At 40.8% G+C, this 25,253-nt stretch overlaps 1 protein-coding gene and 1 pseudogene across 2 annotated transcripts in view; both read left to right on the top strand.

The window, feature by feature from the left end:
* The window catches only part of HSD11B1 (hydroxysteroid 11-beta dehydrogenase 1), a 949,596-nt gene that overhangs the window by 427,143 nt on the left and 497,200 nt on the right, over positions 1-25,253 (top strand). The window lies entirely within an intron of this gene.
* On the top strand, positions 8,995-11,457 carry LOC126949049 (transcription factor Dp-1-like; annotated as a pseudogene). Its single transcript, XR_007723582.1, has one exon. The product of XR_007723582.1 is annotated as a transcription factor Dp-1-like (transcript).

Raw genomic sequence — 25,253 nt, 5'->3', positions numbered from 1 at the left:
CTTCTCTAGCACAAGATTGACTAAATATCCAAAGATATGCCCTGACCTTTCCCCACCAGCTAAATGTCTTTAGATGTTACTACTTTGATTATAATCCCTGCCTTCTCTTCCTATTATCTCAGATGCCAATCCCGTGAGACACATTAAATACATAATGCATTTTGATTTGCATCTGGGCTATGCTGTCTGGTGTGGTGAGGTTACAGCAGAAGCATATGCCTGCTTCTTAAAATTCAATTATTCAAATTCAATTTCTTCTCTTGCTCCCAGTCCTCACCAGCATGTAGCCCGGGACTTTTCATTAGATCACTCAAACACCAGCACTGGAGCCAGAAGTTTCTGGCTTCCATTTAATTTGATTCAGTGGATGTTTGCCATTGTTGTCGCTATTACTTTGCACTGTTCTAGGCACTGAGGGTCCAAAGATGTAGAAGACAGAATAGCAACCCTTAATAAGTTCATGTCCTGGTAGATAGAGAAATGCATCTATATTTAACCCCAATAGTGTGTGACAAGAGCAATTTAAGCATAAAAGATAAAGCAATATGAGAGTGCAAAGGATAAAACAATTAATTATTTCACTATGGGAGTAAGGAATCAGTCAGATAAGATCTCATATCTGCAATATAGGTGGCAAAGCACCATATGCTCACCAGAAACGAAGATTAGACCAAAGCAGAATTAGGGTGCCAAGTATTGTTCTAAACTCAGGCAGGTACTCCTGGGTTTAGTAAGAATAGAAAAACCACAAATTTCTTTTATTTCAGAAAAAATGCCCACCAGTAACTGATAACCTTTCTCAGCTCCACTCTCCAGCTCACGCTATTCCTTTTGCCCCGGTATACATTGACCTCACCCCTCTTTACCACCTGAAACCCCATTCCCTTTGCCCCTGTATGCGTTGACCTCACCCCCTCTTTACCATCTGAAACCCCATTTATCCTTTCTCCAGTACCACCTCCTTTGTGGATTTCTCCCCCCTGACAGAATAACTGCACTTCCCACATCATTTTGGTTTTATTTTTGCTTTTTGCTCCCATAACATTTTTGGTCTCAACTCTAATACCATTCATTAGTGACTGCTTTATATTGTAGATTGTGTAATCTTGAGAATAGAAAGCCTATTTTATTTGTATTTGTATTCTCTTGCAGGAACTCACAAGTGCTTAGCACATCATAGACACTAAATAAATGTTCTTTGTATTAAAAATTCAGTGGCAAATATAAACCCAGTAGAAAATATATAATGAGATACTAAGTATGTTTTTGGCCAAATTACAATGGGGAGTATTCACTACTTTTCTGAGCTGTAGAAACCTTTATCCAGTTGCCTGTTCAAAATCCTCTTGGCTATCTCAAAGTTACCTCACACTGAACTCATTAATATCTCCCTGGGCACTCTCAATTGGTCCTTTTCCAGTCTTCCCTATTTCTGTAAAGAGCACCATGGTTCATGCAATTGTACTAAATAGAAACCTAGGGGTAATTTTTGATAACTCTCTCCCTCTCCCATTATGTTATATCCTCTTGGTTTTGCTTCTCAAATGTCTTTCAATTTCCGTCTCTAAAGCCACTACCCTCTTGCAAGGGTCCATTGGCTCCCACCTGGAATACTGTGACAGTCTTCACTGGTCTCTCTGCGTTTTCCTCTGCACCTTCCAGTCCATTCCAAAATACAAATCACATGCTACTTATATCTTTCAACCTTTTAATCACTTCCCACTGTTCCAGGGTAAAGAACGAAACCTCTCTACAGACTTCAAGACTTTGCATGATCTTGTCTAGTAGTAAAGTGCATAACAGTAAATACTGCAGCCTTTTGGGGTCACCCAGTCTCTCTTGGAACTACTTACCTCTGCCATTGTAACTCAAAAGCAGTCATAGACAATACAGAAACAAATGAGCATGCCTGTATTCAAATGAAACTTTATTTATAAAAATAGACAGCAAGTTGGATCTAACCTGGTGGCCACAGTTTGTGGACCACTGGCCTAATCCATGCCTCCAGCTTTGTCTCTCTCAACTTTCCCCTCTGCCCTCTGTGCTCCAACCACACTGGACTTTCGCTTCCATGACTTCACCCCTCCTGCCACAGGCCTTTGCTCAGGCTGGTCGTCTGTCTGTCACGCTTCCATTCTCCTTCTCCTTTCCTTTACCAACTTAATTTCAACTTTTCCTTCAAGTCTCACCTAGCTATGACCTCTTCAGGGGAAACATTCTTGACACTCCAACCAAGTGAAGATGCCAAGTCAATGCTCTAAAAGCACTCTAGCCTTTCCTTCATAGAACTCATTGTAGTTTGTAAATACATAGGTATTTGTGGGGTTCAGTCTGAACTTTCCCACTCGACTGTCAGTTCCATAAAGTCAAGTCAGTTCCATAAAGTCAGGTCTTCATCATTTGGTCCAGGACCTTCCTGATACAGTACCTGACACAGAGTAGGGATTGTTGATGAAAGAATAAGTGGGTGAAAAACACCAAAGACGGAATGCATGGATACAAACAGTAATTGAAGGGATAGACGAAGTACTGAATGTGGTTGCTGTATTAAGGTAGAAATTGGACATTGTTACCAACTTTCCCAGGATAACTGTGTCACTATATCTCAAAATGCTTATAAATGTACATATCATTTGACTTAGCAATTCTACTTATTGGAATTTCCTTAAGGAAACAGCCATAGATGTATGTAAGGATTGGCATACAGAGATTTTCATCATACCATAATAAACAACTAATTGAAACACATGGTAAATCTTCTAAATGACCAAAAAGTTATAGAAAATAAGTTAAGTAAATTCATCAATTGAAGCCATTTACTATACAGATGTTAGTAATAATCTTTTAAAATCATGTTTATAGAGCACAGAAGATTTTTAGGGCAGTGAAACTATTCTGTAAGATACTATAATGGTGGACATGTGTCATTATAAATTCATTCAAACCCATAGAATGTACAACACCAACAATGAACTCTAATGTAAACTGTGGACATTGAGTGACAATGATATGTCAATATAGGTTTATCAATTATAGCAAATTTACCACTCTAGTTGGGGGATATTGATAATGGGGGAGGCTGTGTGTGTGAGGACAAGACATACGTTGGAACTGTCTGTATCTTGCATTCAGTTTTGCTGTAAACCTAAAATTTCTCTAAAAATAAAGTCTATTAAAACATATAATAAAAATAAATCATATTTAATGATTTGAAAAAAATGATCACAATGTATCATTCAGTCAAGGCTGGCTATATAGTTCACAGGGCCCAGTGGAAAATGAAAATGAGGGGTCCTAAACAAAAAAAAAGTATCTTTCCTTTCTTCTATGGTCTCTCATTTGACTTGACATGAAATTCTTAATTTACTATTTAATGTTGTTAAGTAAATAAAATTTAAAAATTTATTAGCATGAATTGTACCCTTCATCTTTCTATCGTGTGGTGCAAGTTCAAAATGTGAATAAAACCATTTCTTTTTTAGAATCACCAAAATTATACAATTTCTACTTTGAGTTTTCATATACATATGTATTTCTGTCTTGCCAGAACATGGAAATGAGTTCACAAAGTAAACTCAACTGTTTTTATTTCACTTCTTGATGTACCCCCAGTCTACCAGCACTCTCTACCTTTGGTTTACTGATGAGTAAGGAATAACTGAGAGGAAAGGAATTACAGGTTGCTTACTTTTTCCTTCTACGTCATCATTTCAAGTGCTTGGCTAATACAGGGAGGTAACCTGTGTAAGAAAGGATATGATAAGTTTTCTTGGTCCTTCATGTTTCTTAAAACACCATTGTCTTCTCTCTGCATTAGAAGCAAGCTGTGGTTCAAGTGGAAAGCACAGTCCCTCAGGATGGTGAGCATTCAGTTATAGATATAACATGCTTACCTCATGCTTGCTTTCAGTCTCACAAAGTCCCCTGCGTTGTGGACCCATCGGAATTCTGTGCTCATGGAGCACTGTGAACACTATATGCAAATGAGGCATCAAGAACAGGAGCCACCCATATTGCATGCATCTCCTCCACTCCCATTGGACTTCACTTACAACACACAGGTTCAAAGATAAAATTAAGTATTTCATGATGGCAACAGCAGATCATTAAACCAAGCACAGGCCACATGCTCATGAAGTCAGCCTGTGTTAAATGGAAAATAATACAGTTTGATTTCATTTTTGCTTTGAAAACACACACATACACACATAAACATACACACACGAATGCACACAGGAAATTTTAAAGACTGGGAGGATATACACTGAAATATCAATATTAGCTATTTCCACGTTTTATGAATGACTTCTGTTTTTTTGCTTTGTGTTCTGCTGTGCTTTCTACAATAAACCTGTAGTAAACTTGTCTACTTGTAATAATAAAAAAGAGTTTGTTTATAAGACTGTTGCTTGGGAAGCCATCCCTTTATGCAGTTACAGTAAGAAGAATGTCAGATGGCCGAACAGGCCCTCCTCAACGTGCATCCTCAGGGCAAGCCAATTTCATTTCATTTCACCACTTGGAAGCGTTCTTTTTCCCCATCCATACCAGGATGGCGAGAGAGGGTGCCAGATGGTGGAGTGGCTTTGTAGTCCTTTTAAGATAGCTTCATCTATTGTTGGGACAGTTTAAGCACTCAAAATTGTGTCACCTTCTAGTCTTTGCCAATAATGTCATCATTTGATATGGAAACGATGCATACCATTAAAATGGTAATTTGATTTTTAAATACGCTTCAGCAGCCAGCGTGCCCTGACTGAAGTATTTATCTTGTTTTTCCAAACCCTTTCTTCGTGAACCACAGTAAGCGAACTGCATGGATTAAGTTCAAGTGTGTGATACATACTCTTCATCCTTTTTTTTTTTTTTTTTTTATGATGAATGGGACAGGTTTGGCAACTATTCCTTCCCTAGAGGAAGCCAGGAAGTGAACTCTGGTTGTTCAGATTTTACTACTGCCATATTGTCTTATGCATCAGGTATATCCAAGGCACCTCTCACAACTTGCAATAGAATAGATGCTCAGTAAATCTCTATTAAATGAACAAATGGTACGGTTTGCATAAATGAATAGTGTCAGCAATTCACTTAGAAAGCATACCTATCTAAAATTTCCCCATTACAGTCCTGGAGGCAGAACTGAATTTAATTAGAGACAACATAGAAAATGATATACATGGTGGCATCTGAGCAATAGGGCCACTCATCTCAAAAATTTTCTACCAAGGTGCCTAGAATTCCACCAAAAGATATGCATTCCTTTGGGTTAAATCAATTCTGAAGTCTCCTTTTGAAATTCAAAATCTGAAGGAGAAAACACCATATTAACCTTCTCCGGCACAGTTGAGCTTATCAGTTAACTAGGGTTTACTTAGGACACTAGAGAGCAAGGTCTGTGATGATATATATCTGAATGAGAAAGAGGGATCAGGCAACCGTGGTAGTGCTGTACAAGGCAGATATATATACATAGTCTAGGATAGCCAGAAAGTAGCACGAACACTCTGTAGGGCTAGAAAAGAGAAAGGGGGAAGTTAATTAAGGAGCCCTAAGAAGAAAGAAAGGTGTTAAGGAAAAGAGAGATTAAGTGAATTTAAATAAACTTCACCTATTTAAAATTTCCCCTTGGGCTAGCTTTCCTTTCTATTAATTCCTTCTGGTGATGCCCCAACACTGGCTGGCCATTCACAAAGTTCCTGGCCATTTAAGTAAATGCATCCCATTTATTCTATGTTTAGTGTCTGAAAGGGATGGGGGAAGAGGTTGATAATGGGATGGTTAAAGGAATTAAGCACTTACAGAGTTTTAACCCAGACCATCAAAATGGAGTCTTGATCTAGGCATTCAAAGTGCGTATTAAGTTCAAGATCTGACTCTGGTGATTTCTAGAATGAAACAAGAGGGAAAATGGGACAGCAGAGAACAGAACTAAATGAAATGGATTGGAATTGAAAGGAGTGGTGTTCAATTCTTACAAGGAAAATATAAAATTTCAGCCATGTCATAGCTCACGATCTCATCAGTTAGTTGAAAGAATTAAGTATCTTTGAGAATAAATCTTAGAGAAGAATCCATTTAAAAAAAAAGGAAGATGATGAATTAGCTGTATAAAAGATTTAGGTTCAGGAAAATCTAGGTTATTAATGGATGTTGGCCATGGGGAGATTAAATAATGTTCCTCTCCTTCAATTTGTGTTTGTTTAATGCAGAAATTGGCTGGGCAGCATTACTAAGGCTTCATGATAAAGAGAAGTTTGAATTCCAAGAAACATGTCACCCATCTTCTCCAGTCCATGTTTCTGCCAACCCTAGTTCAGCATCCAAAGTTGTGAGTGGTAAAAAAAAAAAAAAAAAAGAAAAGTATAAAAACATGATGTAATTTTCTTCCTTGTTTAATTATGAAAAGGTTGCTTTACTCTCCTTCCTTTCTACATAGTGAGCCTTTAGGGAGGAGTAAGACATTTTCAACCTGCTTACTCAAGTCATTATCAGAGTAGATTAGAGCTAGCAACCTTGCATGCAAATGGACCAACTTGACAAAAAAAAAAAAAATTGGAATTTAGATAGCAACAAATAAACTGTATTGAAGGCTAATTTCGATGCTTTGCCCTTGCACTGATGGAGCTGAAACTAGGACAGAGTTATTGAGTTGTTTAGCTGCATTCTCTCTCCTTTAGGACTTATTATACACGACTCCTCTCTCTCAATCCTCATCTGCCCTCCATGCACAAACACACCTGCCCCAGCACAGATTCTCTGTCTACTTAAAGCTAACAGTTACCATCACCCCACAGATGTCATATGATCAAATAACTCTGCTTTTGACTTCAGGGCACAGCCAGACACCATAGGGTACTTGCTGGAACAAGCCATCTTTTAGTCACATATTTCTCACCTGCATGCCTTTCAGAAAATACCCCAGGCATTTATTTTCCAGATGAATTATATCTGTCATTCTCATCAATTTCCTTCTATATCCCCTCAACTCTCGCCAACTCCGTGTCTACATCTCTGAAGACAGCGTGTAGCAAAAATGCACAGCCAGCAAAGTTTGCCTTTGGGCTGTCTTGTTTGTTTCTCCACCATGTCCCCATTCTTGGTGTCCCCTCAATCCTTCCAATCTACAAACATGGAATATCTTTCCCTTTTGTGTGTGTCTTCTTCAATTTCATTCATTGGTATTTAATAGTTTTCATTCCAGAGATCTTTCACTTCTTCAGTTGTTTTTCCTACTATTTTTTTGTAGCTATTGTACATTAGCACACTTTCCGGGTTTTTCAGGTTGTTCACTGTTAGCATATAACAAGGCTATTGATTTTGTATGTTGATCTTGTATCCTGCAACTTTACTGAACTGTTTATCTGTTATAAGAGTTTTCTGATGAAGTCTTAATGTTTTTCCATACAGAAGCTCACATCATCTTCAAAGATGATTTGACTTTCTTATTTTCCATTTGAATGCCCTTTAGACTGAATATGACCAGTTGCAATAAGTTTAAGTCAGTTTTCAACTGGCCAAAACTAGTTTTGCATAGCTATGACAGGCCACAACCAGTTTAGACTGGTACTGACCATCTGTAATTGGTTTTGGCTGGTTTGGGCCAGCCTCAACCAGTTCATACCAGTTCTGCCAAGTTATGGCTGGTTCTGATAGGCTTAGACCAATTACACCTGGTCACAACTGGTTTAGACCAGTTATTACTGCCACAGCCACTTTACACTGGCTATGGCTGGCCTCAACCAGTTTTATCCAGCTTTGTCTGGCTACAGTTGGTTTATGCCAGTTCAGAATGATTATGGCCAGTTCCAATCAAATCAGTCCTGTTTCAACTGGCCACAACCACGGTAGACCTTCTCTTACCAGGTGCAGTTAGTTTAGTATCATACCGAACTGGGAAAACCTGAGATCCAGAACAAACCAAGAATGCCCACTTTCACTACTTTTTTTCAACATAGTATTGTAAGTCCTAGCCAGAGCAATTGGATAAGAAAAAGACATAAAGGGCATATAAGCTGGAAATAATAAAGTCAAATTTTTCTTGATTGAAGATTATCTTATCTTATATATGGACAAACCTAAAGACTCAATCAAAAATCTCTCATAACAGATAAACAAATTCAGTAAAACTGCAAGATAAAAAATCAACACACAAATATTAATAGCCTTCCTATATGTCAACAGTGAACAATCTGAAAAAGAAAACCAAGAATGTACAATAGCTATGAAAAAGAAGTATGAATCAACCCAACCAAAGAGGTGAAAAATCTCTAGAATGAAAACTATGAAACACCAATGAAAGAAATTGAAGGGGACACACAAAAAAGGGAAAAGATATTCCATGTTTACATATTGGAAGAATCAATATTGTTAAATGTTCATATTACTCAAAGTGTTCTACAGATTCAATGCAATCCCTAGCAAAGTATCAGTAATATTCCTCACAGAAATAGAAACAATAATCCGAAAACTAATACGAGCCAAAAAAGACCCATAATAGCCAAAGCATTCTTAAGTAAAAAGAACAAAGTTGGAAGCATCACACTACCAGACTTCAAAATGTTCTATAAAGTTATAGTAGCCAAAACAGCATGGTACTGGCATAAAAAAATAAACATAGAGGTCCCCGTACCCAGAGGGACCTCTCCACGGCCGGGACCACCTGGACAGCCCGGCCCTACCCCAGCCTGCGCCTCTCAGCGCCGCCCCTTCCCCCGCCTACGCGGCCGGGCCCGGCAGCCAGGTGCCGCGGGTAGGGGGTCCCGGGCTGGGCCCTTCCGGCTGACAGCAGCGCCCGCGCCCGCGCCGGACTGGGGGTAGAGGCCAGGGCCAGGGTTGGCCAGAGCGCAGAGGGTGGGGGAGGAGAGGCCGCCCCACGGCGGCCTGCGGGTACCCGGTTCCAGCGCGCGCGGGAGACGTGCAGAGGCGGCCGGAGGCCTAGCGACAGGCGCGCGACTCGGATCCCGGAAGCCCACTTGTTAGAGTTACCTGTCAGCTGGGCCGGCGCCGCCGGGGTCTGGGGTGGTCCCGCGAGTCTGCATGTTGCTCCGGGACGCAGGGGCTGCGCCCAGAAACATTATTTTTCTTCTCTGGGAGGGTGATCGTTTACAGCATTGATTTCCCAGATCTGGTAACATGGCGAAAGTTGCCGGTCTAATTGAAGCCAACGGAGAACTCAAGGTCTTCATAGACCAGAACCTTAGTCCGGGAAAAGGCGTTGGTGTCCCTTGTGACAGTTCACTCCTCCATTGTCAACCCGCTCGGGAAGCAGCTCTTGCCGAAAACCTTTGTACAGTTCAATGTCAACATTGCCCAGCAAGTGGTAACCGGTACACCTCAGAAACCGGCAGCGTCAAATATCCTCGTGGTAGGAAGCCCACACACAGCCAGCACTCACTTTACCTCTCAGAACCAGCCGTGGTTGGCCTGCCGGGAAGCGCAACAGGAAAGGAGAAAAGAATAGCAAGGCCTGTGGCATTTCTCCATGAAGGTCTGAGACAAGGTGCAGTGGAAAGGGACCACTTCCTACCACGAAGTGGTGGAAGAGCTGGTCGCAGAGTTCAGTGCTGCCGGCAACCAGATCTTACCAAGTGAGTCAGCTTATGACCAGAATAAGACGGCGCATCTATGATGCCTTAAACGTGCTGATGGCCATGAACATCATCTCCAAGGAGAAAAAGGAGATCAAGTGGGTTGGTCTGCCCACCAACTGGACTCAGGAATGTCAGAACTTAGAGGTGGAAAGACGGAGGAGACTTGACAGAATAAAACAGAAAATCTCAATTTCAGGTTTTTTATTCGACAGCAAATTGCCTTCAAGAATCTGGTGAAGAGAGAAACCAGCAAGAGGAGCAGCAGGCCAGCCGGCCAAGGACGCCCAGCTCGCTCATCCACCTGCCCTCATCATCGTTAACACCAGCAAGAAGACCGTCATCGACTGCAACATCTCCAACGACGAACTCGAGTATCTGTTTAAATTTGACAACACATCTGAAATATAGGATGACATAGAAGTGCTGAAGCGGATGAGCACGGCTCGTGGGCTGGAGTCCGGAAGCTGCTCTGCCGAAGACCTTAAAATGGCCAGAAGTCTGGTCCCAGAGGCCCTGGAGCTGTACGTGACAGAAATGGCTCAGGGAACTAACTGTTGGAGGCGTGTTCATCACAACGGCACGTTCCATGTCTAACGGCACGAAACTCTCTGCCAGTGACCTGACCAACGGTGCAGATGGGATGCTGGCCACAAGCTCCAACCTCAGTACGGTGTCCTGCCTCCGGGAGAATGACGAGGATGACGACTTCAACGAGAACAACGAGGATGACTGACGTCCTCTCCACTTCACATTCAGCTTCAAGAAAACGTTTAGGGAAAAGAAACTTTTTTTTTTAATGTGGGTTTTCTGTTTCCTTTTGGCCTACTCCTAAGAAGATATTGGTAAGCCGTTGAATTTAGATATGCACCTCCGATAAGCAAGGATTGTTTCACGTAGGAGTAAGACATGCTGTGGATGTGTGTTTTGATACCAGTGTGCTGATGAGGGGCGTTTATTTACTTTTTAGGATTTTGTGTTTTTTCATTTTCTGTTTTTCTTTAAGTGCAGACTTATTTTTTGCCCCTTAACGGTTTTTGCTGAGTTTGCTGAAGAAATTGTATTTCATCCTCATACATGAAAATAAAACGCCCTCCTGTTGTGGATGGTGAGCACCGAATGCCATTTATTTGCCGTGAGTCTGGACAGCACCCACGCTGGCAGAGAGTGAGACTCTGCGGAGTTGTCCATTTGTTCAGTGGCACGGTGTCCAAGAGCCCCAAGCAAACAGCAGAATTCGACTTTCTAAACAATAAACACCATCAACCTTACTGACTTTATTCTCCCTTAAATTATATTGACTGTTGTGATTCCATCAAGTTTATACACTCTTTTCTCTCCCTATTTTGCAGCAACAAATTGCAAAGTGTTTTTGTTTGTTTTTGTTTTGTTTGGTTAAAGCTTATTGCCACACTGGTGCGGCTATGGAGACTGTCTAGCAGGCTTGGAAGACTTGGAATGGTTTATTGCTTATGGTAAAATTTGCCTGATTTCTTACAGGCAGCGTTTGAAACCCTTTTATTATATAGTTGTTTACATACTTACAAGTCTATCATTTAAAGACACGTACTGAAACAAATGTTGTGTTTGTTTCATAAGCATCTTCTGTAATCTATTATAAAATTGAAATTAAATATAGGGAATGTTTTAACAATTTTTAACTCAAAATATGCCAATCATTTTTAATAGTTCTTTTTTTATATAAAAAGACAAATTTAAGGACAGGCAGTAGTCTCTTAAAATTTATTCACAAAACCCATTAACTGCACATTAGCTACCTGTTCTAGAATGAGTCTTTTTATTGAAACACAAACTTTTCTGCGATATTTTATGGAATAAAAAAAGACTTTCATTGTTTGACTTGTTTAACTTGACACTGTTAGTTTTTATTAATAAAACATGCATGGGCATTTAAAAAAATAAAAAAGTAAACATAGAGAACCCAGAAATAAATTCACAAATATACAGTTAACTCATTTTCAACAAAGGCATCAATAACATACTTTGGGAAAAGGATAGTCTCTTCAATGAATAGCACTGGGAAAACTGGATATCCTTATGCAGAAGAATGAAAGTAGACTCCTATTTCTTGTCATATAAACAAATGAAAATCGATTGAGGCTGTAAATTTAAGACTTAAAACTATGCAACTACTAGAAGAAAACATTGGAGAAACACTCCAGAATATTGTTCTGGACACAGATTTCTGGAGTAAGACCTCAAAAACACAGGCAACAAAAGCAAAATTTGACAAATGGAATCACATAAAGCGAAAAAGCTTCTGCACAAGCAAGAAGCAACAAAGCCAGTTTCAACTACTTTAAACATTGAGCAAGGACTTCAGTAGCCATTTCTACAAAAACAGTTTGTAAATGTCCAAGAAGCACATGAAAATATGTTCAGCATCATTACTCACAAGGTATAGGCAAATCAAAACCACAATTCACAAAAGTTTATTTTTAATTTGAGGAACTCCAGTAATCTATGGCTTGCTGTTCATCATGTGCTGCCACTGTTCTATGAACAGTCATGAGCAGTCAGCGCTGGACACTGCTGTTTATCCCTGGACACTGCCCATCATAACGTTGAAGCCATACATAATGAGTCAAAACCAGGAGAAACTAGCTAAAAGCTAGTCTAAACTGGCCGAGATCAGCTTCAACCAGTTGTGACCGGTCCCCACCTGTTTATACCAGTTCTTTCTGGTCTGGGCTATTTCCAACTGATTTAGATGAGTTTTAACTGGCCACAAATGATTTAGGCTGACTCTAACTGGCTACAATCTGTTTAGGCTGGTTTCTTCTGGCCACAATTAGTTTGGATTCATATGACCAACCATGACAGGGTTAGACAGATTGAATATGGAACAACTGGTTTAGGCTGATTTTTACCAGCCACAGTTGATTTTGGCCATTTCTGACTGGTCATGGTCTGTTACAAATGGTTTAGACCAGTTTTGACTGTCCCAAACCAGTTTGGACCTATTATGACCAGCCACAACTGGTTTAGACTGGCTTTAACAGGGTATAACTGATTTAGGCCAATTTTCAGTGGCCCTGGTTTATTTCTGTGTTTCTCACTGGTCGTGGTTTTTTATTCAAGCAGTTTTGACTGATTTCAACAGGCCATAATAAGTTCAAACCAGTTCTGACTGGATGTAGACAATTTAAGCTGGTTGTGGCTGGTCACAACTTATTTTAATTGGCCACAACTGTTTTAGACCACCTATGCCCAGCCTCAATCAGTTTTGACTCATTACTCATTTTGACCAACTGCAATTGGTTTATGCCTATTCTGACTGGTCATGGCAGGTTCTGACCAGTTTAGACTAACTTCAACCAGTTTAGGCTGCCTCTGATCAGCTGCAATTGGTTTTGGCTGATTTTGACCTGCCATAATTTGCCTGAACCAACTATGATTGGCTATGACTGGTTTAAACCCTGCATAGACCATCCACAACCAGTTTTGCTGGGTTTCAATCAGTCATTGATGATTCTAACCAATTTCAAGTGGCCACAACTGCTTTAGACCACTTTTCACCAAATATATATATAGATAGAGAGAGAGAGAGAGAGAGACAGACAGACAGACAGACAGACAGACAGACAGAGTCTCCTTCTGTCGCCCAGGCTGGAGTGCAGTGGCGCGATCTCAGCTCACTGCAAGCTCTGCCTCCTGGGTTCACCGCCATCCTCCTGCCTCAGCCTCCCAAGTAGCTGGGACTACAGGTGCCCACCACCATGCCCGGCTAATTTTGTGTATTTTTAGTAGAGAGGGGATTTCACCATGTTAGCCAGGACGGTCTCAATCTCCTGACCTCATGATCCACCCGCCTCAGCCTCCCAAAGTTCTTGGATTACAGGCGTGAGCCACCACGCCCGGCGAACCAGCTGCAAAATATTGATGCTGGTTTCAGCTAGGTTCAACTGTGACTTGTTACAACCAGTTTATACTGGTTCTGATTGTTCATGGCAGGCTCTTACCATTTTGACTGGTTATAACTAGCCACAAATGGTTTAGACCTGTTCTGACTGGCTGCAGCTGGTCTAGGCCAGTATTAAGTGGCCCATAACACCAGTTTCTAATGGTTATTAAAGGGCATGACCAGTTTAGAGTGGTTTGAACTGGGCACAACAGATTTATGCTGGTTTTGCTCCATTACTGCCTGTTCCAATTTGTTTTGACCAGTTTTACTGGGTCACAGCTGGTTTACACTGGCTATGGCCGAACCTAACTGGTTTCAACTGATTTTGACCAGCTACAATCAGTCTATGATGGTTCTGACTAGTCATGGATGGACCTGATCAGTGTAGAGTAGTTTCAACTGATCACAATCAGTTTAAATAGGCTGTGATGGCCCAACTAGTTTAGGCTAGTATTGACTGGCCACAGCTGGTTTGTACTGGCCTTTTCAAAACCTGATCTGGAAAGGACCCATGCTTGTTAGTTATTCATTAGTGTGATTGCTTTTATCTCAGACATTTGGGCTTTAAGCCCAATGAGAAGTCTTCCCTTTGTACCCCTCAAGGACCTTTCTAGTGCTAGTGATGGGATGGAAAGGAGAGGTTCTCTGGGACTCTGAATTATACCTCCCTGGGTAAGTTTCTCAAGGTATGGTGTGAGGACCCTGAACATCAAAATCACCTAACACACTGATTAAATAAGCAACTTGACTGATTAAATGAGCAACTGGACTGCTTCTCCCTGCAAACACTACTGAATAGGACTTGTTGGGGTGAGCACAGAAAGCTGTCATTCACTAAAATGTCCTGATGAAACTGAAGCCCAACAAGGTCTATAAACTTATCCTGGGACAATCAGTGTAAAACACTGTGCTTGCCTAGCTCTTTAACTCCCTCCTTGGTCACCCAGCCCTATTTCCACATTTTTCAAATGTGAAATTGTCCCAGAGCCACTGTATGACTTACCAAAGATCACACAATTGATTGCCACAGAGAGAGCATTGGAAAGCAAGCCTTCAGAATCCAAAACCAGAATTTTGCACCTCAAACTTAGTTTAGGGAGAGTGACATAAACCAAGACGGTATTTATAATAAATGACTGTCAAAACTGCCTAAACATAGAACCGTATCTTTCAAACATGCTTCAAATTATCGTTTAGCACATGTACAATTGATCAGAAAAATTTATTAGACCTCACATGGAGCATTCAGGCAGATATTCTAACTTTCCATGAAGTGTTGAGAAACTCTACACAGCCCCTTCATTCCCTGCTACTCCTCCTATGATTGAGCACATCATATCAGGGCTACATCTCTGAGCCTCTTGATATTAGAAATCCCTTTACTTTTATCTATGTGATAGTATTTAGTTAGGACAGTGGAATTTGAATATAGTCAAGACCAGAAAAAGAAGCAACGTGAGCTGCCTTGGTAAAGAAGTCAAGATTATGGACTCCAAAGTTCCTGAAAGAGATTGTTTCAAGCCAGAAGAGGCCAGGATGAACTACAGGAGTAGAAAAAGATTTTGGAAATAAAGATTATGTCAGTGATGACTACAAAGGTCACGCCTATGATGATTTCTGATGGGGATGACCTATTTATAGATAACAGGATGCTAATTTCTCCTGGTAAGAAGAGTTCAATCCCCTTTTGAGTCTGACTTGCTTGATCTCACCCATCTAAGACACTGCATAGGAACTTTTAATAACTATGATTCAAGGCTATATATTTTAACTTTGGATTTTCCAACTTTTAGAAAGTCTGTCCTTTTATGGTACTGAAACCAGAAGTGATCCACTGGAGAAAAATAGAAAACAAGGACAGGAGAGCAGAAACTAAATTGATTAAAACTCATAGGGTTGAGTTGAGAAAAGGAAAAGGCCATTTCATTTACTTAATGAGAAATTGTATTGTGGAGTAGGTTTGGGGATTTTGTTTTTGTTTTCTGTACCATGCAGAGAATGTTTTCTACTCCCAAAAGATTTTACTCCTTGCAAATTCTAATCATTCCCCAAAGGACAATTTTCTTTGACTAAATAAGGTTTCTCAGTTGTAATGAACTGTAAAAGAGACTTATAAGCTCTTCTTCACTTGTAAAACCACACAGATGAAAAACAATTAGAAGAATCTTACTTCTTTAGCCTGCAGAAAGTGGAGCAAGAATCTCCAACCTGGGGCAGGTTTTAAAGTTCAACTCAGGAATATTGGGCTTCAAGGCTGCAGGAAGGATTGAGGTCAGACAGGATGGATGCCTCATCAATGTTCTTCCTGCATGTGAGAGATTCCAGTCTAGCCCACGAACCCTTGAAAAACAACTCTGAATCACTACAGCACCTCTCATATGAAGAGTGTGTGTTCTGTGAGATAATATTAACTTGTCAAATCTGCCTTTCCAGAGGAAGAAACATGACCCATATATACATGTTGAGTTAGAAACTCCATGCAGAATTAAGTGACCTCTGGAAGTTGTCTACCAGAGTGTGGGTTCTACAGATATTTCTTCAAAGACTAAAAAGGCTTATTTCTCTTCAAAAATCTCAGTTGATTTCCCACAGCTGGCCTCAGAAGCATGCAGGAGGCTCTGGCCCTTTCATCTGGGCAAGGCTGGCAGAGGAAGGAGGAACCACCTTCTTTTGTAGGCAGATTATGAGAATAAATTATCACTCATGCTCCTAAGATATCTATATGGAAATAGGTGCACAGACACCTGATTTAGAAAGGATTAGAGTATTTCTAACAAGTCTTTCTGAGCCTGGGAAACAGAATACAATCTCTAAACAAATGGGAACTATAAAGAAGTATTATTAAGCTAAACATGTATTCATATTCAGGGACAGACTTACCTCTCTCTGTTTACATCATTTCCAAAATTAAGAACAATTCCAAGCAAACCCCCACCACCTCACATGGATTCTAGTAGACAAATAGCTGTGTCTCCACAATACCAGGCATATTGGAGACAGGCAAACGATTCAAACATCTGCATGTCCAGTTTGAAGGGTGATTATACGAATTGGGTCATTCTTGTCATAACCCAACTGAATCAGAGCCAAGAAGCCAGGGTGGGGAACACTTAGGGCACATAACACTGTGCAAAGAATTTAATTCTCTGCAAGCCTAGTTGCTGAAACTGCCTGCTGTAACTCTAAAACTAGTTAGATCAAATAGCTGCCGAAACAGCCTGCCACAACTCTCAAGACTAGATTTTACCTACCACCATCATTCACCAATCAGAGCTTACCATCTCCTAAAACTCTCCCAGTGCCAAGAAACTTTCTTTCAAAATAATAACATTTCCCTTTCTAATAAACCCCCCACCTTCTCTTTGCTCTTCAGACACACCGAAGACCACCCAGTCTCTAGGTATGTCTAGAATCACTACTCTGTGATTCAAAAAATACAATGTTAAGTTTGGAGATCCACCTTTATATTTTATTTTGACTTCAACATAGTGTATTATAGGTTGCCAAAAATCTGTATATTTAGAATGATCTAGATAACAAGCTCTATTTTTCCTTTTTCTTTTCTTTTTCCGAGCTCCTTAAAATGACACTTAGTGAAAGTACATGAAAAACTAACTGTAAAGCACCCTACAAATATAGGATGTCATAATTGCTGAGATCTCATTACTCTTAAAAATTGATAGAAATCCTTTTAGAAACATTTTGAGTATGAAATACCCTCTTAACTATAAATCATTAATGCTGTATATTTTCCCCCACCCAACCTTTCCACTCTGAATGCTACAGAAGCAGCTTAAAAACAAGAGAAAATAACAATAAATGATATTACAATGTTGTTTTGAAATGAGAATTGGTAGTATAGGGCAGGGGAGAAACAGATGGGAAAGAAATGTACCCAGAGAGGATTATTTTTGTTTAAATAAGTTCATAATATGTGAAATGCACGATGGAAACTGACAGGGGAAGTGGAAGATCATTGTTTGAATAGCATCAATATAAACACAGATGCAAAAGAAATTGGCTTGGGAGATGGAAGAGCCTAGCTTGAATAATGTTGCTATACCAATAAAAACCATAAAAAGGGGAAAATATATAGAGTGGGTGTTTATTTCTGTGATGCCTGAAGATGCACATTTCCACTGATATCAAGGGGAAAGGAAAATATGCCTTAGCTATGCCTTCGCTGGCTATTTTTGCTACAGTTCATAATTCTTCTAGGTTTCACCAAATCACGATTTGTCTATCTACTTGGCTGTATGCTAAGCAGACCTCTATCTCAGAATGAAAGAGGCTGCATGTGGGTCAGTCCTGGGAAATATAAAATACGGAGATGTGAAGTATGAATAAGTTCAACCCAAATCCCAGCCCTTGTTGACATTCACACTGTTTAATGGGAACCACAAAAAGGTTTAGGGCAGACAGAGGACAAGGACAGCCATCCTCACTCCTACTCACTGCCTACCCACTCCTACTGTGCTCTGGGGAGCCTCTTCTGTGCCTCTTTTTCTTCGCTACCTGCCTATGTTATCCTGGGGAGAGAGAAAGATATTTGTTAGTCATATAGTAATATTTATCAAGTATATCAGCAGAAAGAGCAACTGCTCCCCACTCAAACTTTTTAGTATTCCACTGGCTTGGCTGAAAATCTTTGGATTGTATTCATAAAAAGTAACCATGGATAACAACAATAATAATAATGACAGCCAGTTTGTATTAAGGACAATATACCTGGCAGGCATTGTAGAATGTGCATTATCTACATCATCTCTTGTAATCCTCACAACAGCCTGTAAAGTAGGCCAATTACTCCCATTTTTCCAATAGGAGAAATGAGGCTCCAAGAGGTTGAATAAATCAACGTAAGTGGCACAGCTATTAAGGGGGAACGGGGCCGGGCGCGGTGGCTCAAGCCTGTAATCCCAGCACTTTGGGAGGCCGAGGCCGGCGGATCACGAGGTCAGGAGATCGAGACCATCGTGGCTAACACGGTGAAACCACGTCTCTACTAAAAATACAAAAAACTAGCCGGGCGAGGTGGCCGGCGCCTGTAGTCCCAGCTACTCCGGAGGCTGAGGCAGGAGAATGGCCTAAACCCGGGAGGCGGAGCTTGCAGTGAGCTGAGATCCGGCCACTGCACGCCAGCCCGGGTGACAGAGCAAGACTCCGTCTCAAAAAAATAAATAAATAAATAAATAAAGGGGAAACGGATGCAGGTCTCCCAAAGTTTAGGCTGGCTGCCTTGACTCAATACTCATGGTTAATCTTACATGCATGACATTACTTGAGAGATGTGGGCAAAGTTCACCGTAACCCCAATATCCCTTTTAGAGTTTCCTGAAATGTCATCATTAATAATTCAGCATTTTGTATTAAGCATTGCTTACTTCTTGCAGATCTTATCTTGCAAGGGACCAATGTCTTAGGAAAAAAAAAACATACCCATCTACTTTTCTTTATGACAACTAAGACACAGAAAACCTTGGAAAATGGAAAGAGCAGAGGATGCATTAAAGAGTGGGGGTGGGGAGAGAAGAGAAGGCACTAAAACCAACCTTTACCTATTTTATAATTTTGTTATGGGGCAAGCTTTGTGAGGAAGAAGGAAAGTAAAAGATGACAGAAAAGATTTCAATTAGATATAAAGCATTCCAAATATAAGACATTGTCATGGCCAATAGCAGGAAGCTGAGGAGTGTCCTTCCCTGGAGACTTTTGAGGTAAGGGAGGGATCTCTAGAAGAGTATCTTGCAAAAGACAGAAGATCGACAAGATGATCTTCAGGGGAGCTTCCTGTGCTGCTATCCAGTGTACTGGTGCTGAGCTGATTGGCAATCCTTTCCCAGCTTTGCGAAATAGACTTATCCTGTTTCGTCTTATTTCTGTTATCCTGGACAGAGTCAGCAGCTCTTCTCTGTGAGAAGGGTCGTTGTGGAGAAGCAGTTCCCCCATGATAAGATCCAGGAGGAAGAATAAGCAGGAAAGAAGATGTAAGTCTCCTCACTGTTGACAACCAAAAGGGGCAGACGCTTCATAAAAGATGACAAGCAATCGCCTTTACAGGGGGTGATAATATGTCTGGTTGATCTGATGTGTGGCTGTTCTGCCACTGTTGTCTGAACCGAGGCAACTCCATTAAGAGGCTCAGGATGTGCTCAGCAGTTTTTTTTCTTCCAAATCAAAATATTATTTCTTTTCGCCAGTTGCACTTTGTTGTTCAATGAACAATGATGGGATTTTATTTTAAATCCTTTTCCTTTTTTTTTTTTTTTTTTTTTTTGGCTTCTTTGAAAATGCTTAAGAATGTGCAGCTCTCAGCCCCAAGCATATAGACTTATGTTTTAAGTAAAACCAGAAGAGTTGGAATAAAAAAAATAAATAAATCAGACAAGCACTTTTTCTGTTTTAAGAGAAACTTGCTGGAAACGGAAAGTTCCTTTGGGGGGTCAACTCATTCATCCTCTTGAATTTAGGCAAGAAAAACTGACTCCACAGCTGGATGAATCACACCTCATGCAGCCCTCAGGTTCCATGCTTGCCTCTCTGCCTCTGTGTCATTGATTTGGGCTGGTCCTCTTTGAAATGAACACTGGATGGCTTCAGATATTTCAGCATCATCAGCCTTGGTTCTGACATGACAATGGTGTGATAGAGTAACAATTTGAGATGTTATATGGCACAATTTTTTTTTTTTTGAGGAGGGTCTCACTCTGTTGCCCAGGCTGGAGTACAGGGGTGTGGTCATGGCTCACTGCAACCTTTACCTCCTGGGATCAAGAGATCCTCCCATCTCAGCCTCCTGAGTAGCTGGGACTACAGGTATGTGACATCAGGCCTGGCGTGTGTGTGTGTGTGTGTGTGTGTGTGTGTGTGTGTGTGTAAAGACAGGGTCTCCTTATGTTGCCCAGGCTAGTGTCGAACACCTGGGCTCAAACAATCCTTTTGCCTCAGCTTCTCCAAGTGTTAGGATTACAAGTGTGAGTGACTGTGCCCAGCCAGGTTTTTTTTTTTTTTTTTTTTTTTTTTTTTTACCTCCCTGTGTCCATCCTTGCTCCAGCTGTTGACAAGGGGCCACCTTCAACCCCAGAGCTAGAGAACAAAGATGTCACATTGTTAGTTTCTGAAATAAAGTGTTGAGATTTCTGGTGTGAGACAGAAAATATAGGAAAAGGAATGCATCTAGGTAGAAACATCTCTGCCCCAACTGTTTTCTCCATATGTAAAAGAGAGAGGAAAGAGTCAGAGGGGAATCCAGGAAACAGAGATGTGGATTCCTCCTTGTGTCATGCCCCCACCACACCCAGACAGATAATTTGGAAGAAGGGAGTAGAACAAGAATCATTGTTTTTCTGGGTCAGAGAGAGACCTATGTTTTCAGCATAGAGAGGGATAGATGCAGAGATTCAGTCTTTAACATTCCTTACAGGGACCCTGGTGCCTTTGGGCAGGTGAACAACAAAGCAGAAAGATTGCAAGGCTATGCTGCAGCAGTGAGGACCCCTGAGTGCCCCCTTAGTCTTTCCAGGGTCACAGAAACACTCAGAACCATGTGATCTTCAAGCTCACAAGAAGGATGAAGAAGGGCTGATGGATGCACAGGAGCCTGGGAGTCCAAACAAGGAAAATGAAGACTAACCCTGTGAGCCCGGATGGTGGAGGCTACAGCAAAACCACAAATACTTCAGAGAATGCAGCTCCTAAAGGATTGGGATGACCAAACACCTTGTGGTGGGGAAGTGTGAAAGGGGCTCCCTCAAAGACCAAACATTCATGTTACATCCCAAAGGACAACAGCTCAGGATCAAGACAGGTGGACCCTGGGAAATGGGCAGCTCCTGTCCAGATGACACCATGGTGGAGGACCATTGCAAAACCACCTCCTCTCCAGCTAAAAACCTGTGCCGAGGAGGTGGGGGAGGGAACAAACTGAAAGGGAGAATTTTTTCAAATCTATAATGTAACTGAATCCTAACCCCATTTAGGATGTAGTATCCAAGAAGATACTACATAGGAGTAAATTTACTCAGAGGTGACTAGATTACGTTTCTGCATCAGATGGAATGAGGGCTTAGGTTCAGAAAATTGAATTGGCTTTTAAGAAGATGAAGAAACTTATTTTTGTTCACTTGAGCCTGTATTAGTGAAAATTCATGTCCAACAAATAGGTTACATTCCATGGAGATACTTACATTACACATTGTTAAGAAACAATGTACATAGGATTTCCCAGCAGAATCATCTGAGTTCCCGTCGCTAATGCTAAGCCCAGCACTTCTCTGTGCCCGGAAGGAACAAGTTGTTCAAATAAACTCTTCCACTCTGAGCTAGGATTGCTATAGGAGATGAAAGTTCCAGGCTCAGTGTGGCTAGCTACAAGGCACCATCCCATTAGGATTCTTTCTTTAATTAATTATGCAAATAGGTTATTGATTATTAATTAGAACATTTAGTGACGTTATTAAGAACTCGGAAGATAAATCTTTTTGACTTGTATTTAACTGGTAGATTGTATAAGCAATAAAAAGTACATGAGCAATAGCTGCATAATTACATTTTATGAATAGCAGAAACCTGTAAGGGATGTGGAGAGATTTAATTGACATTTAACAAGATAACTACAGCAAATTAATTAGGAATTATCTGCTAAAATATGAATTAACTTCTAATAATATTTTAACCAGCTACTCAGTGATGCTGGCGTCTTCTTATTGTTGCTAAAATACCTAAATAAAATATCCTGCTAGTTAATACAATAGTGCTAATTTGTCTCCCAAATAATCAATCAAGTTTTATTGAGATTTATTGTGTAGCCAGGACATATTAGAGGATAAAAAGAGGTATGGTATGTCGTTTCCACCATCATGAGATTCACAGTGGGGAGTTCCGGGAAGAACCCAGCACAAGTGACTGTTAGGAACAACCACTTTAATGTGTTTTCAAAACCTGACTCACTTTGTCTCTTGAAGCCTCAGTTTTCTCATCTATAGAATGGGAAATGAGTATCTCTAACTCAAGGTTTGTTGTAAAAATGTCTCAGTGCCTGCTACATAAGAATTGTTCAATAAATATCGGCTTAATTCTAACCTTACTATATGATCCTGAGAAGAAAACAGATGCGAACGCAATCCACACACAGACAAAAGGAAGTATTCCTGGATTGTTTCATGAAGCAGAGTTTGCACACATAGACACTGGAATAACCTAATACCCATAAAAGAGGTAATGGTTAAATGAGTGGTTATTCATACTACAGAGCCGTGCACATCAGATAACCAGTGTGAGGCTCCTCTAAGTAGGCTAACATGGATAGATGTCCAGCAAGTTTACAAAATGTAAATATATGATGCCATTGATATTTTTTACTTGGCACATACAATATAAATTCTACAAATCCTTAATGAGCCTATATACATATGTAAATGAAAATGGCAAAAAAAAAAAAAAAAAAAAACCCATACATGGAAGTATACTCCTCAAGCACTTAGCCATGCTACCTGGGCAAGGGGGAAGGAAGAAGATTGGAGGAAGTGATAAAGGGGACCTTAGTCTTGTCTATAAAGTTTATTTTTAAGGAACATTATATCACTTGTGTAATTAAAATTTAAATTACAAAGAAGAAATGGGATCAGAATGCAGATAAAGTGGGAGTGGTTTGGAGGGCTATGCGGGGTGGTAGATGCCAGCGAGGAGAGGGGAAAGTAGAGAACACGCACAGAGTCCTCCAGCTTTCATTACGCGCCTGCTGAATGCACGTGCAAAGGGGGCTGGAGGAACATCATGGAGCCGGAGGGCAGGCAGGGGCCTGCTGGCTGAAGCTGGAAAATAGCCTAACGGTTGACTAAACTGAAAAGGAGCACAGTACGGAAACCAGGCAGAGGAGCTTGTACCTGGGGAGCAGGCAGTGGGAAGTATCTGTGGGGTCTGGAGCAAGGGAAGGTTAAGGCGCAAGGAGTATTTTAAAACATTGATTCGACAAAAGATAGGTGAGAAACAGGGAGCCTCCCGAAGGCTGTTGAAGGCATCTGGACATGCAACATGAGACACTTGAACCATGGGGATGCAGACAGAAGGATAAACCTGAAAGACAACTGGGAGCAAACCATGGCAGGAACTGATGAAGGGGAGGGGTGCGGTCAAGATCAGCTCAAACCGTCTAGCCCAGGAGCCTGGAGGAATAGGGAGTGGTACCTCAGAATGTAGAGTTCTAGGCAATAGTTGGACATCTAGGTGGAAATGTCCAGTTGTTGAGTTGCATGCAGAGGAAGGTCTTCTAATTTCTGTCTGAGACGGATCAGCTGAAGCCACGAGTGTACAAACTCCCCAGCAATGTGAGTGAGGTGAGTGTGGAGAGGGAAAGACAGAGTCAAGAACTGAAGGAGGAGCACCCGCTCCCTCAGAAGTTCAGCACTGGCATTTGAGTCTCCTCCATTAGATGCTATTTACTAGGTGCAGGTGCCACTAAAAGAATTTTATTTATTTATTTATTTACTTATTTATTTTGAGACAAGGTCTTGCTCTGTCGCCCAGGCTGGAACGCACTGGCACAATCTTGGCTCACTGCAACCTCTGGCTCCCAGGTTCAAGTGATTCTCCTGCCTCACCCTCCTGAGTAGCTGGGATTTCAGGTGTGCGCCACTGTACCTGGCTAATTTTTGTATTTTTAGTAGAGACAGAGTTTTGCCATGTTAGCCAGGCTGATCTTGAACTCCTGACCTCAAGTGATCTGCCTGCCTCGGCCTCCCAAAGTGCTGGGATTACAGGCATGAGCCACTGTGCCCGGCCTAAAATAATGTTATATCTACACCAGGGAGGCCTCTTTCTTTCTTAAGAAATAATTTTTAAAACTAAGGGAGGCCCACAAAGCTATGTGCATTATTTTGGAAGAATGCTTTTCCCTGGCAATCTGCATTCCACTACGCTTTTCTGTTTGAACGACCCGAGAGCTGTGACGGAGAAATGACTGCTGTTTGCACTGGCTGGGCTCTCCAGGAAGGCCTCTCTCCTCTCTTTTGAAAGCAGTTACTGACTAAATGATGACTCTTTGAAGTGGTCATGAGCCTTGCGGTGATCCTCCTGCCTCAGCCTCCCAAAGCACTGGGATTACAGGCATGAGTCACCACGCCTGGCCCTTTTTTTTTTTTTTTTTTTTAATCCATTTTGACTTCATGCATCCCTTCCAAGAAGAAAAAAGAGGAGAGTTATGCCTATTTTTCCTTCTAGGTTTTTTCATTTGCAAAAAATGTAGAGTAAGTTATTTTGCCAAGATTGCTTGGTAACTGAAAGAAATAACAAATACCTAAGAAAAGTAACAGACACTTACCGATTGCCAAGCACTGTGCAAAGAATTGTATTTGCATCATCTCATTTATGATTATCCCCATTATAAAGAGGAGGTCACTGAGGCTTCCTAGAACAAACAGGAGGGAGCAGAGCCAGCACTAAAGCTCAGGTGGTCTGACACCAGAGTCCCTCCTGCTTAAACATGCACTACTTATCATAAGGAGGCGGCTTTCATTCTTTTACAATTTAGATTTTTTTGGTTGACCTTTTGTATTAGTCTGTGTTCTTCAGAGAAATAGACCAATAGGATATGTATGTGCATGTGTGTAAAATACATATTATATATATACACATTATAATTCTATATATTATAATGTATAGCTAATTGTTTATTTTCTATATTATATATTATATACACATATGTATAATATGTATTATATAGTATATATGCGTATGTATAATAT

Source organism: Macaca thibetana, chromosome 1 (genome assembly GCF_024542745.1).
Source record: "Macaca thibetana thibetana isolate TM-01 chromosome 1, ASM2454274v1, whole genome shotgun sequence".
NCBI lineage: Eukaryota > Metazoa > Chordata > Mammalia > Primates > Cercopithecidae > Macaca > Macaca thibetana.
Note: the sequence above shows the minus strand (reverse complement) of the source record. Positions and strands in the feature narration are given on the sequence as shown.